This window comes from Corvus kubaryi, unplaced genomic scaffold, assembly GCF_017639235.1.
Source record: "Corvus kubaryi isolate FWS band 111438036 unplaced genomic scaffold, C.kubaryi_AGA036_p1.0 split1-37304, whole genome shotgun sequence".
In the NCBI taxonomy this organism is placed as follows: domain Eukaryota; kingdom Metazoa; phylum Chordata; class Aves; order Passeriformes; family Corvidae; genus Corvus; species Corvus kubaryi.
The window spans coordinates 42,261-59,108 of NW_024582076.1; positions in this window are offsets into that span (position 1 = coordinate 42,261).

Sequence of the window (16,848 nt, forward strand, 5' to 3'; positions counted from 1 at the left end):
ATCTAGCTCTTCATTCTGCTCAGATTTTAAACCCAGCCACAAGAAGGTTAAATTCATAATTCTGTATAACTGCTGTTTATGTCAAGTAGGTTGTCACAGGAATGTATGAGGGTGGAGTTTATCCTACATTTCAAATTAATTTCAGCCAGACAAGGCAAACCAAAGCCTCCGACACTCTCTCCTTTATACTCTCTCTGGTTTAATCACCTTTCAACCTACAGTGCTTTTCTTCAAACCATTCCTGGATTCAATATATTTCAAATGCAAGCAATAGAGGAGATGAGATAGGAAATGCATGTGTCTTGACCATTTGGTTTAGAAAACAATATACTCAGTCTTGAGAGTTCATGTTTCCAAAGTAGACAATTAAAAATGGTGGGAACCCATAACTGTTGTTCCTAGCATCAATAAGTTTTATTGGTTTGGTCATGTACACAGGCACAAAGAACCACATGCTCCTCTCTCAGATCTTCAGAAAAAGGAAATACAGAACTCACAAAAGAACCATTTGGCAATACATTTGTAAGTGGGACCTATCAGCCTAATTCCCAAATGCTCCACTCAGTTGCCAGTCAGCTCTGAATTCTCTGCCTGTCAATAATGGGTATAGCTCTGCCTATCAATTATGGGTATAAGTGAACCTTCTCCTTGCTGTATTCTGTACGAAAAAAAGACTAGCCTGCCTCAGCTGCTTAATGAAGTAAGACACCCAAATCCTTAACAAAGTGGAATCTTAAGCCCATAATTTTCTTTGCTGATTAATGCAATTTGGTAAACAAGCTGTTTGCAAAGCCCAGTTCTGGTCAGTGGGCATTTTCTTTATATGGTACAATGGACATGAGATATTTAAGACTGGACTCCCCACGTCAAAGTAAAGAAATGCAAGGCCTTTCCAGTATCATCATTGGAAAAAGGACAGACTATATGTTGTGCCATAAAACAGAAGATATGAGCTACAATGCTGAAATAACAGCCTACTGTAAACCCACCTTTTTTGGCTTTCTCAGGCTTTAGTCTTCCATCCCCGAAGGCTTCCCATGCTTCCAATTAACATCAAATCCTGTTCTCTTTATGAATCATTATAGATACAGATAGCTAGCTAAGAAGGCACAACATGGTAAAGACCATAAAGAAGCAGGAACTCTATTCAAATTTCAAGAGGCTTTTAGATATAACAGTAAAGAATCTGAAGCGTTATTAAGTGACCAAGGATGAACACCTTTATCATTACACAAGAGGAGTTGTGTGGCAGCCACATTATGCAAAGATGCTGAAACAATCAGGAAGAGAAAATGAGCACAAGGTAGAAAATTTTTAGAATTAGGCTAATATTATATATAATTCCTGTGCTGTCACTATAATGATGGAGAGCAGCACCAGAAGAATATTTATTCTAGTAATGCCTTTCCTAGGCTAATAGGAAAATATTATTCTAATGTTGAAAATGAGCATCCTGCCCTGTCCAAATCAGACAAATAATTTACAAAATAAAATGTCAGATTTGCAGCAGTTCCAGAGGGACATTTTCTTATTCCCCAGAGAACTGAAGCTGGTAAAAATGATAATAATTTTTATTATTGCTACAACAACAACACTATTTCATACTCAGTAAGCTGGGATGCTTTGTGTTCTCACAGAAATGCATGGAACCTGATAGTCTTAATGTTTGATTCTGAATATGTCTGTCAGGAAACAAACGCAAGCCTTCAGCAGCCGCGCCTGCCTGATTAGTTTCACAGTCACTCCAACGAGCTATCAGCTTCTCAGCGTGAAGTTCTCCTGCATCACTGCTCCAAGCCTTTAGGCAAAGGATTCTAATAATGAGTCACAGTGCCGTGACTGAGGCCACACTTCTGCTCTGGTGAGCTGCTTGCTGAGAGGGACTGAATACTCCCTCATTATCATTTTACAGTGCTCTGTCTATTACTTATCTTTCTTTATTCTTTTGTATTCCTGTTCCTTCCTCCAAATGCTTGGTGCATTGCAGTGAGAGTACTAAGTGCTACCACCAGGACAGAAGCCATATGCTCATGTTTAATAACCTTTTGGTGTAAGGTAGTCGCACAACTTTACACAGAATATTATGTGGAAGAATAAATAAAGATACAGTCTTCTGTCACATCCTAATAAATAGATGTAGACATCCTCCTTCCAAGCAACAGAGGTTACAACCTCTGTTACTTTACACATTTCTCTTTTGTTAATGGAATTATGCAGAATTAAAAATAAAACAAACAAAGAAAGGTGACTCACTTATTTAGCTGCACCTTAGCAGCTAGGATAAAAACCAGATCTTTTTATCCCCCTACCTATTTTCTTATGCACTGTTGGAACAGGAATTCCTTTGGAACTTGATGAACGTTACTTAAACCAAAATGTGGTTGTACCAGTTACATCTCACATACACACACAGAGTGGTACTAATTTTCCATTTATTAATCGTTTGGCAGCATCAACTCAGCAAACATTCTGGACAAACTCGACACCAGACTTTAAATATTTCATGCTGTTATGCCACTCTAATAAAATGTCCCACTATTTCAGGATATACCTGGATTACATGCAGTGTCATGTGATGATGATACTATTTTTTCTGGTTCATTCGTTGTGTAATTAGAAAACTCTTGTTATTTTAATGTTCTTTATGTAAGATCTAGATTTGTTTGAGTACTAGCACACTTCATAATTACTTTTCTAGAGAGGAAGCATGACGGTAAAAAAAATGAAAGATTTAGAATACGCACATATAGTTCTGATTGACTGAATCCCCAAGCAAAACCAGGAAATAAAGAAGTGATTATAGAGCAGACAGTAAATAGATAGCATGACTAGAGTATCATATGAGGAATGTTGAAGTTGCCTTACAGATATGCCATCTACATGTTTAAAACTAAACAGAAAGAGGAGCTACCACCAATCTTCTACAGAACTACATACTTTTATATATATACATACACACATTTTATCCTATTTTATCAAGAGTTACACATAGTAGCTTCTGTACAGGGTTAGCATAACGTGAACACCCAACTGGCTGACTGCAAGACCCACAAGGGACATGTGTTCCGACACATTGCAGAGTCAAATATCCATGTAAAGTATACCACTAATTTGAAAAAAAACAGTGAAACTTTTAAAGTTCACTTCCAACTTTTATAACAAAATTTTCTGAAAACCAAGTTTTTTAGAGCTATACATGTACAGGACATGTGGAACATTCATGTGTGGTGTCTGACTTCGATCATTCTCCTCTCTTTTTTACAGTTGCTTTTTTTGTGTGTCCTGGCAATTAGGCAAGAGTAAGTCAAAAACCACTCAGTTCCCTTACAATAACAGCAAACGCTGCAAATCTTTTCTTTGACTTTCCAGCTAAGCAGGGGGAAAAAATTAAAGGAGAGCACACACTAGAATTTGCATATTTTCTCATACACAGACCTTAACAGCACTGTCATTAGAAAGAATAAGAGCAGAGTGTTAAAGAAAAAAAAACACTTAAATTAGTAATGATCTTGAACAGCATTTGTATGTAATCAGAGAACAGCAGCGCTAGAGAAACACTGAATATGACAGCACAACCTCACATTTCCCTTAATTTTACATAACTGTAAACCTCAGGTGTTTTAATCATACATCTTTCCTTGGGACATAGCTACCTTCAAATCAATCAAGCACACTGTATAGTTCAGATGGATCTTAGCATGTTCCAAATACATTATTATTTTCTGCACTTCTCTAACATGTACTGCAATTCCACTACACTGTCAAAATGTTAGTGTCATCCAAGTGAACTCATTTAAAGATAGCTCTGGTGGATCTACATAAGCTGCAGTCACAGAAGCCGTTAAAACTGCAATTCTATACCCACATTTCCCTTTTTTCTTCACTTCAGTATCAAGCATACTTTCACACTAGAATCACATGGTGGGTGCAAAGGAGTAAGCTTCACAGACAGAAAACATAAGAAAGCAAAATGAAATATGCATGGGGAGAAAAGCCTTGAAACAATGAGGCTGTGAAAAAGTTAACCATTGCCTAGTGTGCTTATCTTACACTGAAAGTCTTACAACACTGATATTTTCAGCATGATTTTTCTCACATTATCTATACAGCATTAAAAGGAAGGAATAACGCAAAAACTTGGAAAATACGTGATCAGCTTGGTATGTCTTCTCCTATCTGTTGGTCTGAAAGGTGCACAGCTGGACCATGAAATTCAGAGCTTCATTTAAATTTATACTGTCCTCATGGTATTTTCAATTAAGTTTTGAGTAAAGGATATTGTCTCGTCTATCTCTTGTCATTTTGAACAAGTATATTCTGCAAAAGGCACTATCAGAAAAAACAGAAAGAATGCAACACAGAGAAAAATGATTACCTAATTTTTGACTGAAGGAATTTGCTGCAGACACTGAAGTAAAAAATCACCTTTTTTGTGTGTTGAAAACATTTTTTCCAAAGACAAGACATCCCCCAACAACTCTTACATTCATTTACTTTTGACATATTTCAGGGATCATCCTCTCTTCAAACACTACTGCTTTCATTGTCACTACGCCTGGTGACACATCATTCTCACAAACACAGCTGCGCAATGAGTAAACCTTAAACTTTCTCCCGCTCCTTGAGTTTTCTGATTTATTTTCTTTTATAATAAACAGCTCAGGTTATCAAGCATTTCTGAAAGTCAAAACAAATGTAGGTTTTGAATATTACCTATTTTGAATATACCTATTATTTGAATTTAATAATATTACCAAGCCATTTAAACTGCAGTTCTGTACCCGCAACGTTTCCCTTTTTTTCTTCACTTCAATATCTACTTCATTGGAAATATATTTAAATAAGGTAGATTTGAAAATTCTATAAAAACAAATCATTTAATAACGTCAAATGTAAACCTCGTGATATTTTTTTCTTAACCTCAAAAGACTCTTACGTGACTTTTGATTTTAAGTGAACTGACCATTTATCCTTATCCTACTACCTGAGAAGCTGGGTGACCTAATTACACTACAACTTTTTGTCCCTAAGAGAGTTCTGTGATATAATTCTGTGTAAAAATGCAGTTAACTTTTTCACTAATAGATGCAGGTATTCTTTAAGACTGATGTGCTGTGAGCCATTACCAGCCAGGCTAAGCTGACAGACTCTATTTAATGCACATTACTGTCATGGAAATTGTGATGCACAAAGTGCATGTGATGGATACCAATTATTTTGCGTTTTTTTTAATAAAAAATATGTTTGATAAAGGAGTTGTTATGAATGATTGATAAGATCACTTAATGCTTTACATCATGTTTTTCAACCATGATTCATCTTAGTCGTGCAGTAAGGATAACTACTTATCCTTCACAGAATCACAGAATGGATAAGGTTTGAAGGGACCACAATGGGTTGTCTGGTCCAACCTCCCTGTTCAAGCTGTGTCATCCTAGAAAACACTGCCTCCAGATGATTCTGGAGTCTCTTCAGTGAGAGTCTCTACAACAGATCAGGGCAACTTGTTCCAGTGTTCAGTCAAACTCCCAGGAAAGAAGTTCTTCCAGTGGAACTTCCTGTACATCAGTTTCTGCCCATTGCCTTGTGTCCTGCTGCTGGTCACCACCAGGCAAAGGCTGGCTCTAGCCTCTGACACCTTCCTTCAGATACCGACAGACATTGATAAGACCCCCTCTCAGTCGTCTCTTCTTGGGGCTGAACAGCTCCAGCTGCCTCAGCCTTTCCTCATAAGAGGGATGCTTCACTCCCTTCATCATCTTTATTGCCCTTTGTTGGATCTGCTCCAGGAGCTCCAGGCTTCTCTTGAACTGAGGAGTCCAGAACTGGACACAGTCATGCAGATACGCCTCAGTAAGGCTGAACAGCAAAGCAGGATCACTTCCCTCAACCACCTGGCAATGTTCTTTTTCATATGCCCCAAGATCCCATTGGCCTACCTAGCAACAAGGCCACACTGCTGGCTCACAGACAGCTCATTGTCCACCAGGACTACCAGATCCTTCTTCACAGAGCTACTCTTCAGCAGGTCAGCCTTGAGCCCTTACTGGTCCATGGGATTATTCTTCCCCAGGTGCAGAACCCTGCATTTGCCTTTGTTGAATGCAGGAGAGGCAGAGCAAGGCAGTCACTTTCTAACCGAAGTTGCTATCAGACTGTGATATCAGACTGTCACTTATGGAAAATTACATCTTTCTTTGTGACCACAGAAGGATGTTTAATAATCTTATGATCTCCCCTTCAGAAGCATTAATTTATTAGGGAGTCTTTTCCAGAAAGCAATTATTTTAATCAATGATAAATCATGTAAGTTATCATCCCTTAACAATTGTCTTTAACAGCAATTAACTAGACAGTAGTTTCTAAACACCCTAAGATCAGTGCTGCAGTAAAAAGGAGGGCACTTCCTATTCAGTGTGACACTTACTGAGAAAATTCCGTTTTCAGTAGTTCAGAAGCTGAAAAGAATATATATGTAAAGACATTAAGAAACAAAAGAAACTGTGTGAAATTTTCTTCATCACTGTTGGAGGTTAGGATTTTTTCCTTTTTTCCCTTTCTCTCAGGGAATTTTCTCGCATTTGTTGCCTAAGAGACGATAACGACCGGTACTTAAAGAGACAAAAAAAGTGGCCAAGGTGAGGGGAAGGATGCAGCTGGCTACAGTCTCTTAGCTCAGGGGCTTTCTCTTGGGAAGTGCAGAGATACCGTGAGATTTTGGCTGAGGGGTGAGGGACTGGGCTCAGCTCTTAGCTTTCTCTTGCTCTCGGAACTGGAGGAGACAGTTGCTGCTGTGGGGAGAATTTGCCACCACCGTGGAGTTCCGTCCTTTACTACTTCTTCCTTACTGTGGGTGAGGCTTTGCTCCTAAGAGCAGCTGTTGAACTGGGACCTTATTAACACCCGATCTCACTGGAAAGGACCCTCACCATCTACTCAGGTGCTTCAAGGGAAAACCCGGGACCCTGACACCCTCCCCAGCCCTCTGAGGAAAGGGCAGTCAATAGCTAACTCATGTAAGCACAAGTTAACTATTGGGAGACAGCAAATGTTAGTTCAGACAGCAGATGTTAATTAAAAAACCTAAGAAGCTGGATTCACCCTAATCTTGTCAAGATTGAGATAATCCTTGTCCCCTCTGAGACTGCTGAATCATTCCTCAAAGGACTACGCATGCCCAGGGAGAAAGGTGAAAAGTGCAGTGTGAGGAAGACTACTGGTCTTCATCAGAAAGACCCCTGAGGAAGAAGAGGAGCTTCCTCAGTGCGACTACCAGGACACACAGCGCATGTGTGACCTGTATGCTAATGATATTAATGACTTCCAAGAAATAATTTGTGTAACAACACCTGTCCCACAGAATGTGATGAATATTCATAATTTAACCCTTAATACTGTGTTGTAGGGAGCACCGGTGTGTGTGTTTTGGAGAAGCGATCCCCACACACCCAGCACACCGAATAAAGCAAATACCCACTTCTCTGACTCTGTCTCTGAAGTGTCTCCTGGCCTGGTTTCAGTGCGATTCACCTCCAACAGAGCATCTCCCGGCTCTTTGCCGCTGTCCAGCCTCGCTGTTTTCTGTTGCTGCTTCAGGGGTTTTGTGTCCACCGGATCCCCTCTGGCTCCTGCTATGGCCACGGAGTTTCTGCTACATTTTGTTTGCCACCCTGGGGTCCGCTCGCCTCTGCCATTCCAGCCTGCTGCTCCGAAATCCCTGCTACAGCCCATCTCACCATCCGGAGGGGCACTGGGACCAGCTGCCCCTGTGGGTTTGCAAAGGAAGCCTCTTTTTCATCTCTTCTGCCAGCTCACCTGCCATTACTGCATGGAGAGAGATGACCAAGCTCGCGCCACAGCGCCCCCTGCAGCCGCGGGGGAGCCATCACACCTGCCCAACCTGGCCGGGAGCGAACAGCGCCCCTGCCGGCTGTGACCGTAACTACACCGAAGGGAAAAGTGCTTGACTGCTGAGAGAAGGTTGCTACTGGGTGTCTGTTTCTGTTTGTTGTTGCTGCTGTTGTTGCTTGTTTGCCTTGTTATACATACATATATATACACGCACATAGACACTACTAAAACCTGTTATTCCTTTCCCCACATCTTTGCCTGAAAGCCCCATAATTTCAAGGTTATAATAGTTTGGAGGGAAGGGGGTCATATTTTCCATTCCAAGGTTAACTGCATTCCTTGGCAGACACCTGTCTTTCAAACCAAGACAATCACAATTCAGAAAACTGGGCAATAGATGCTTATGCCTCTCTGTACTTACTCACAGCAAATACACGGTCCCATTCTAAGTTGATTTACTTACAGGTGATGATGTCAGATGAATAGCTAACACTGGACTCGCTCCTTCCTGTACTAAGCAGTTTATCTAACAAAATAAATGAAGGACTTCAAGAACCAAAAATTTTAGGGTTTTTTAACAAGGAAAAACTGAAAACCTCAGGAAGTTTTTACTCTGCACTGCTGATGGGTGATTCAAAATGTGGTTTTATTAAGCTGTTGTTTGGCAGTTATATTATCATTTACATAAGTTTTCTTGTGCTTATTGATATAATGGAAAGTTTATTAGGAAATACTTTCAATTCTCTGAAACAAGTTAGTGCTTATCCATCTCCTGCCCGGAAGTAGAAGACATATCAGCTGACAGTTGCTCACAACAAATTTTCAATAGTCACATATCATAATTTTTGTTCATAAACATGAAAGTAAATTGCAAATACACAAATGTGTAAAAACTGAGACTAATTAGATAAACTTTCTCTCTTACAGCTATACTGGACTGTGTAATATTCTTTCAAAGAGACCAATACAGCCATCTAGAGGGCATGAAAGATAAACTATCTTTAGATCACAGCAGAGCACTGAATAACCAATTAACGAACTGCAAACCAGAAAGAGTTAAATGGATCCAGACTACTTTTATCTACCAGGGGTTTAATTTCACTTGGTATTTCAACATGAGTTGGTTACTCAATAACCCTGAACCCCAAAAGTGACATTTTTTTTACTTTTAGGGAGATAACTTACACAGAAAGTATGGATTTTTCTAAAGCAAAATGATCTTCACTATACGATACAGACATCTAAAAAATTAAAAGCACTGATCCATAATTAGGGATAGACATGTCAGTTCTGTGTAGTTTCATACCTACAGTGAGTAGGTACTCGTCATTTCCGGCTTCTGTACTGACTCTGGTACAGAACAAAACACAGCACAAAAAGGCGGCAAAAGAAGTAAGTCTCCTTGCAGCAGTATTGTAAACCAGCATTTATGACCATACTGCCCCTAAGAGTTTGCAACTTCTAAGTTTGTGAACTTTCACAGTGTCCTGGGGTGACTGTATGATACTGTATTCCCTATTGTGTGCTTATTGCCCAGACATGAATCCTGCACCTTTAAGCTAGGTCTGGGAGAGGTGGGGGGAAGCCGGTGGAATTCTTTTGAAGGCCTGTGTTCAAAACCACAGATAATTCGTTCGCTCTCTCCCCAGCTCTCAGCTCTGCAGCAGGGAAGAGAGTTGCATTCTTTTGCTTTTTTAGCTAGCTTCTCGTTCATTAGCTGAGGCAAGAAGTTTTCCTGGGACTGTGGCTTCTTCTTCTCCTGGAATTGTTCAGCTTTGCTCCAGTCCAGGACACCATCACCGGGAGGCCCGACACCGTGGTCCAGAGGGGCCCATGCTGCATCCCAGCTCTGGAGAGAGAAGAGCCACACCTATAGAAAGTACTCTGAATCTACTAGGTCTTCTCCACAGCAAGAGGTTTATTATCTAACATTATTCATTTTTTTTCCTTCTTGTGCCTGTGTGCACCCTGCTTGTTAAATAAACATGGTTTTTTTCACTTTCCTCCAAGGCATTCCTTTCAAACCTGTTGGGGAGGGGCTGCCGAAACCTACTTTCCATTAGAGGATACATTTCATCTCAGGATGTTTCCTCCTAATTTGTCTCAAACTGAGACACACAGGAAGAAAGAGAATTGGGATTTCCAAGTAAAGCATCTTCGCAAGTAGTTGTTTCTTGATACATCAGAAAATAGGATAAATATGGGGACTATAGGCCAGTGGGAAAGGATTCTAAATAATTCTTACTGTTTCCTCCTGGCAGTGAGAAAGCTTAGTACAGTTCTAATTGGCTGGTTTGGAACAGATGTTATGGATGAAGAAAAATGTGCAGAAGAGCCAAATTATCAGTTCAGAATTATCAGAACAAAGTACAGAGAAAAATACTTCTAGAGTTTTGATTCAGAATAGGGAAAGGGAAGATGGTGGAATAAAACAAATAATTAATCAGTAATGCTTTTCTCTCTGTCTGGACCAGTTTCCTTTCTGCTAGTTTCATATTCTACCCTGCCAGAGATCTAAAAGTTCTTAGTGTATCCAGCCCACTGTGACACTGCAGGCATCTCTTAAGTCTATTACAGGTACCTGGTATTGTTTTTCATTGTGTACAGACAAACACATAGAAAATTCTCTCACCTCTCTTGTTATTTACACCGTATGGAGTAAAGGTCTTGAGTTGTCACTCAAGAATTGGGGGGATAGGGGAGTGCATGGGGTGTGGAAGAATATTTAATTCTACTGTATACTGATTAGGAAAAAGTCTACAGACGACTATTCACACTGAGGTACTTCATCCCCTGAATTTCTGGATGAGCCTGAGACATTTCACACCATTGCTTAATGACCAGCAAGAAATAGTCTTTGAATTACATCCAAAAGAGTTCTTTAGAATATTATTTACACTGGTCCTCTAATTATGACATCTTCCCTGAATTTTCAACAGTTTCAACTGGCTTTTTTCATCACTGGTATAGCTATAAAAAGTAAACCACCTCGTCCTGATAATAGCTTTAAATTTTATTATTAATTTTTATCGGGAAGAAGTTAAACTCCCTCAGGAACCATAAAAGTTGGGGTTTGGATCTATCAGCCAATAGTAGGTTGCTACAGAGTCACTCCTTCAGCAGACAGTCTGATAAAGTGTATACCTTGTACTTGGATGACAAAAGAAAGATAGATATTGCCAATTAATTTTTTTAAAATAAATTCTTTCATTTTAAACAGTACCCTTTTAGGGGTTCCTCTGTTGTTCTGATTTTGGTGTTGGTCTTTTTTTCCTTAATCTCTTATTAGTCTTTGAACAGAATTTTAAAAGTAGTGAACTGAAATGATAAGCTCAAACCAAGACACTGTCTAAAAATAATTATCTGTTTAACATTTAGGTCATCCTTCAAAGGGATCAAAACCCATCTGCTCATTACTCAGTAGCTCCAAATTGTAATAAAACCTCTGCTCTATACAGTGTCATTTTTCAAGAGCCACTAACATCAGTATTTATATCAAATAGTATATGTAGCGAATATATCAAAAGGTGTATTTTTAAAAAAATCCACACAACAAAAACCAAACCAACAACAAACAGGGAAGGGGTGAAGGGGAGGAAAGGCTGCAAATCAGATCGCCTTCCAGGTCAAAAAGTATCTGGCCTCACATGTGGTTGATCTTCAAACGAAATTTGAAACCCTGAGTGACTGCAGCAGCTCATAGGATGACTCTGAGCAATGAACAGGACCAACCTGGGAGCGTGTTTTCATACCAGCTCAGTGAACGCAAGCTAACACATATGCGACCTGTGACAACAGCAACAGCCCTGCGATCCAGGGCACAAGAAGGGTGACACTCGGAGCCTCACAGAATTTTTTAAGAGTGAACATGCATATGGAGAAGTGAGATTTTTCCCTTGCTTTCAATGGAAATCAAAATTATCAATCTCTCAAAACACTTGCAATTGATTGGCTTATAAATGCAAATATTTCCTCTTTGTTTTTCTCTTACAGATTTCAGGTAAAGAATAATCAGTTAGCAGCCTGAAAAATATCTGGGGGCAGGGGGATTGATGGTGGGAGAGAAGGATGGGCACAACATCAGCAATAAAAACACTATCATAAAAATCAAAGTCAGAAGCAAGATGTGGACAGACTGGAATAGCTTCTATTTGCCCCTAAGTGACATAAAAGCACGAACTAACACCAAAGTAGCTTACATCCAGTATAGGATCCATTACTTCAGTTCACAGCAGGTTTTGAAACTCAAAGGTAAATGATGGGATATTGATCTATTCATCTGTGAAATAATGAAATTTGAGGTTTTAAAAAGCAGATTATAAGCTACTTCTTGTTTCAGTGACCTTTCTTTTCATGACAAATATGTTATTATAAATCCTTCTGTACTAGTTTGAAAACAAACCAGTGGGAGGCACCAAGTCAGAATAACAATTTAATGGGGAAATTAAAGAAAAGGAAAAATTAAAAGAAAACACTGGTTCAAACTGACAGAGTCAAGATACAACCTGACTCCCTGTTAGTCAGGGTGGTGGTAGCAGTCTGGTAGAATGGTGGCTGCAGTCCTCTGAAGCAGTGATCCTGTAGAAAAGGGTCTGCTCTTCCTCAGAAGGTCCAGTGGTGACTATGTAGCTCCTGTCCTCTGGAAATCCAGTGGAAGGGTTGTCTCTGGTGTTCAGAATCTCAGATTATATCCAGGATGGGATGCTTGGTTCCTCCCTCTGGCTGGAGCATCTCACAATGGGGTAATGAGTCATGAGGCCAAGTGTTGATAAGGCTCATTAACAGAAGATAGTCTGGGGGGAGGGGCAAGGAAACACTGCCCCACCTGATTTCAACAGCTCATGAGGATGGTAATAGAATACACTGCAACCCAGGACACCTTCAGTCAATATTTCTCCCCAAACACGACCATCTGGAAGACAAATCACCGAAACAAAACAGTAGCTGCTTATGCCCAAAAAAATTATATATTTCAAAACAAGTATCAGAGCAGAGTGCAAAGGAGGAAAATATCCAAACTGAAAAGTAGCAACTTCAGCTTCTATTTAGAATTACAAAAATGCTTGCATTTAAAACAAACTCTTATACTCAAAAAGCCATCTGCTTCCTGACTAAAGCTGGGAAGAATTTAAAAGTTCACATAAAATCATACCAAGACTAAGGAATCTTCTCTGTCATATGGCTTTCCCTCCTAGTTTTACAAAGCCTACATTCTTATAATGGTGCCATTAATAAAGCTGTACATAAACACCCACTAGCACCATATTTACATGGGTTTCAAAATGCACACAGAAAACAAGCTAGGGTTAATTCAGAGTTAATTAAAACCAAAGAAATAGGTATCATGTGTTGCTGCCTGTTCTGAGCTTCCCCTCCCCCTCCCCCTCCCAAAGACACTAGCTCCTGCCATGTGCTCCGAGCTCCTTTGTTCTAAGCGCGGGCAAAACCAAATGTAACTCAAACTCTTTAGCAGTGTCTGATTGGCCGGTCACCCCGGGTCTGCCCCCAGTCCTCTCCTGTCCCCTTCTCCTAATAAAAGAGACAATCGAGGGAGGCCCCGCCCTCTCTTGGCTCAGCTACCTTCCTGTGAACATCTCTTGCTGTCTGTTTGTTTTGAAAGCTTCTAACTGCAGGAAATTGAGCGAGCAGGGAGCTATATTTCTCCCTCTTTGCTTCTGCTGGTGGTATTTGCTTTTCAGCTGATACAGGTACCGATTTTAGAGCTACTAAAGTGCTAAATTGCCCGTGCTACCTCTCTAGGCTGCTCAAGGCTTTCTAAGGCATTAAACCACTAGCTTAGCCGGTAAAAAGCTGAAAAGATACCTTCCACAATCATGCTTAAGAGATACTTCTTCACACATTAAGACCAAACTGGGCAGCAACATACAGCTTTAAAGCTCAGGAGCAGTGAAGTATCTGGATTCTTAAATCCAGATATAAGTGCAGTTAGCATGTAAAGAAATAGATATAAAGATTCAGATGTACACTTTATTTTGTCTTTAATTTTAAAAATATTGTATATTCTTTATTTTGCCTTTACTGCTTAATCCTGTACAATGTTAACATTAATAGAAAGCTCTATTCCTAACAGTAATCAAACATTTGCTTGCTCCTTGGGGAATAATACTAAAACACTTTGAGAAAAAAACCCCAAACATTTCATTACTTTTAAACACAGTGCATGCTACAAACCACACATCTATGCCTGGTGGCCCTGCCACTGATATCTCTTCAGTGATACTGTATTTTGAATTGCACATAAGCCGCAATTTAGAAAAGGTATCCTGTGTTACTTATACTAGCAGAGGTAAAAATATTTTGCAGCCTCAGAGAACTGTTGGATGTATGGAACTCCTGAATGTCATGATGTCTAACCACCTTCTCAAAACTTTCACCAACACTAGGTCAGGTCAGCCCTAGATTTTCCCAGCTGAAACTTGAAAACACGTGAGGATGGAGACCCACAACTCTTTAGGTAACCTGTTTCAAGTACTGCATCACCTTCTCACAATGAAGACCTTTTTACTTACTATCTAAATCTGTGGGAGATAAGAAAAACCTTTTTCACCTTTGTTAAATCCTGTTCACTTCTGTTCACTCTTGTTCACCAAAAAGCACTCTGGGAAAGGTTCAGCCGTAACTAGAGAACAAGTTGCATGGCTGGCATGTGGTCGCCTCATGCGTGGGGCAGTGACTGGTTGGCGAGATGTGTGGACACTATGTGATCAAGGAGGTGGTTGGAGGGATGCAGGACACAGCAGTGGCAGTCAGCCAATGCATGCTTGTTTTGCTTAAGTTCAGAGCCTTGGTTTGTTGCAATAAAAATGACCTTCTTTGGAGCAAGCAAGGAGGTCCATGTACCTTTGTTCCCCATTGCTACATAAATCTGAACTGCCCATGCTGCAGCTTCATGCCCCTCTCCTTCTTCACACCATCAGCCATTATCAAAAATAGTTTGGCTCTGTAATCTCTGTACCTCCCTTTTGATGGTCCACTCACATGGCAAGAACAAATATTGTCTTGCGGTGACTTTATGACTATATATGACTTTATGACTATATCCCCTATCGCCGCTCTAAACCCACAAATTAATTTTGTGCCTGTGTCTTTAAAACTGGGTGCGAGAGAAAGAAAAAAAAAGAGTGGACTTTTCAAAGCAGTTTGTGTTCAAGGACACAGAGGTAGCTGCTTCTGCGGCAGAGCAGAGGAACCACCCTGCTTGCTTTTCAGCCAGCTTTCAGCTCAGTTTTCTCCAGAGAGAGACTGAGAGTTAAATAACTTTTTTTTTCCCTGGGACTTTGGTTTCTTCTTCTTCTCTTCTGGAACTGTTGAGAACACCAGAACTCACTGGGAGAGCTTCCCACCAAGGCCTGGAGGGGCCTACGTTGAATCCAGCTCCAGAGAAGAGAGGGAGAGAGAGAAAGAGACCACACCCACAGAAAGGACTGAAATCTTCCCACGTTTCTCTCCACAGCGAGAGGTTTTATTTAGCACTATTATTCTTTTCCCTGTTTGTTAAATAAATAGGGTTTTTTTCCTTCACTTTCGTCCAAGGAAATTTTTTTTCCCAAACCTGGTGGGGCAGGGGTGGTTGTAACCTGCTTTCTATCAGGATATTTTCCTCCAAATTTGTCTCAAACCGGCACAAACATTGAAGGTAAAAAGGATATTACGTGGTTGCAAAAATGAGTGAACACTTATACTGAAAATAAGGAAATATAATAATAGTTCTAGATATGGAAAAATTCTCTGCTCATAACACAAATGAGAAATTCCTAACACAATGGATCTTGGTCAAAAAAGAACATTTACTCTCTGCTTGAATGAATAGACAGGAGGACAAAATCCTATTTATAGAATCATAGAATAACCTGAGTTGGAAGGGACCCACAAGGATAATCAAAGTCCAACTCCTGTGCTGCACAGGACACCTCAACAATCCCACCCTCTGTCCAAACGCATTGTCCAAATGCTCTCTTGAGCTCTAGCAGGGTTGGGGTCATGATCACTGCCCTGGGGAGCCCATTCCAGTGACCAACCACCCTTTGGGTGAAGAATCTTTTCCTAATATTGAGCCTAACTCTCCCCTGACACAGCTCCAGCCATTCCCCCAGATCCTGTCCCTGGTGAAAGAGAGCAGAGATTGGAGATGTCCCTCTGCTGCACCTTGTCACAAGCTGCAGACCCTGATGAGGTTTGGCCTCAATCTCCCCTTCTCCAGCTGAAGAAGCCAAGTAACCTCTGCTACTCCTCATACGGTTTCACCTCTAGACCCTTCACCATTTTCATAGCCCTCCTCTTGGACATTTTCTAATAGCCCCTGAGGTGAGGCCACCCCAGTCCAGAGCCAAGCAGGACAATCCCCTCCCTCACCCATCCAGTGATGGCCTGATACCCCCCAGGACATGAGTGGCCCCCTTCTGGCTGCCAGGGCACTGTTGACTCACATTTGATTTGCCATCAACCAAGGACTCCCAGGTCCCCTTTGAAACAAAGAAACAATTCTACACCGAGATTTGATAGCTTTAAGCTGGCGTTCTTTATTAGAGGCCCCAGGGAAGCACTGGGGATTTTCCTTCTATGAGTGCTCCCCTTGAAATAGTGACTTCAAGTAGTTTATATTTACAAAGGTTATTACATATTCATGACAGGTTTTGGATATATTTTACTTAAATACACCTATTTCCATAGTTAGTCATTTGCTGTCATTTATGGTGTTTTGCTGCTATTTACTGATTCGAGATTCAAGAACACAGTCTCTATAGTGGTTGTTTACTTCTTCTGGTCACACGCTCAGTCTCTGTTATCTTGTATTCAAATTGCAAAGCTGATTCTTTCTGGTGTTATTTTCCTATCATCTTGGATGGCCTGCTTCACAGCTTTGAAGGTTGGTTGTTGATTGGCTGCTTATTTATTTTAAGTGATATATACCCTTTATACTTAGAAAGGCATTACCTATTCGGTTACATTTTCTTGAACATCTGTTGGGCCCTGGTT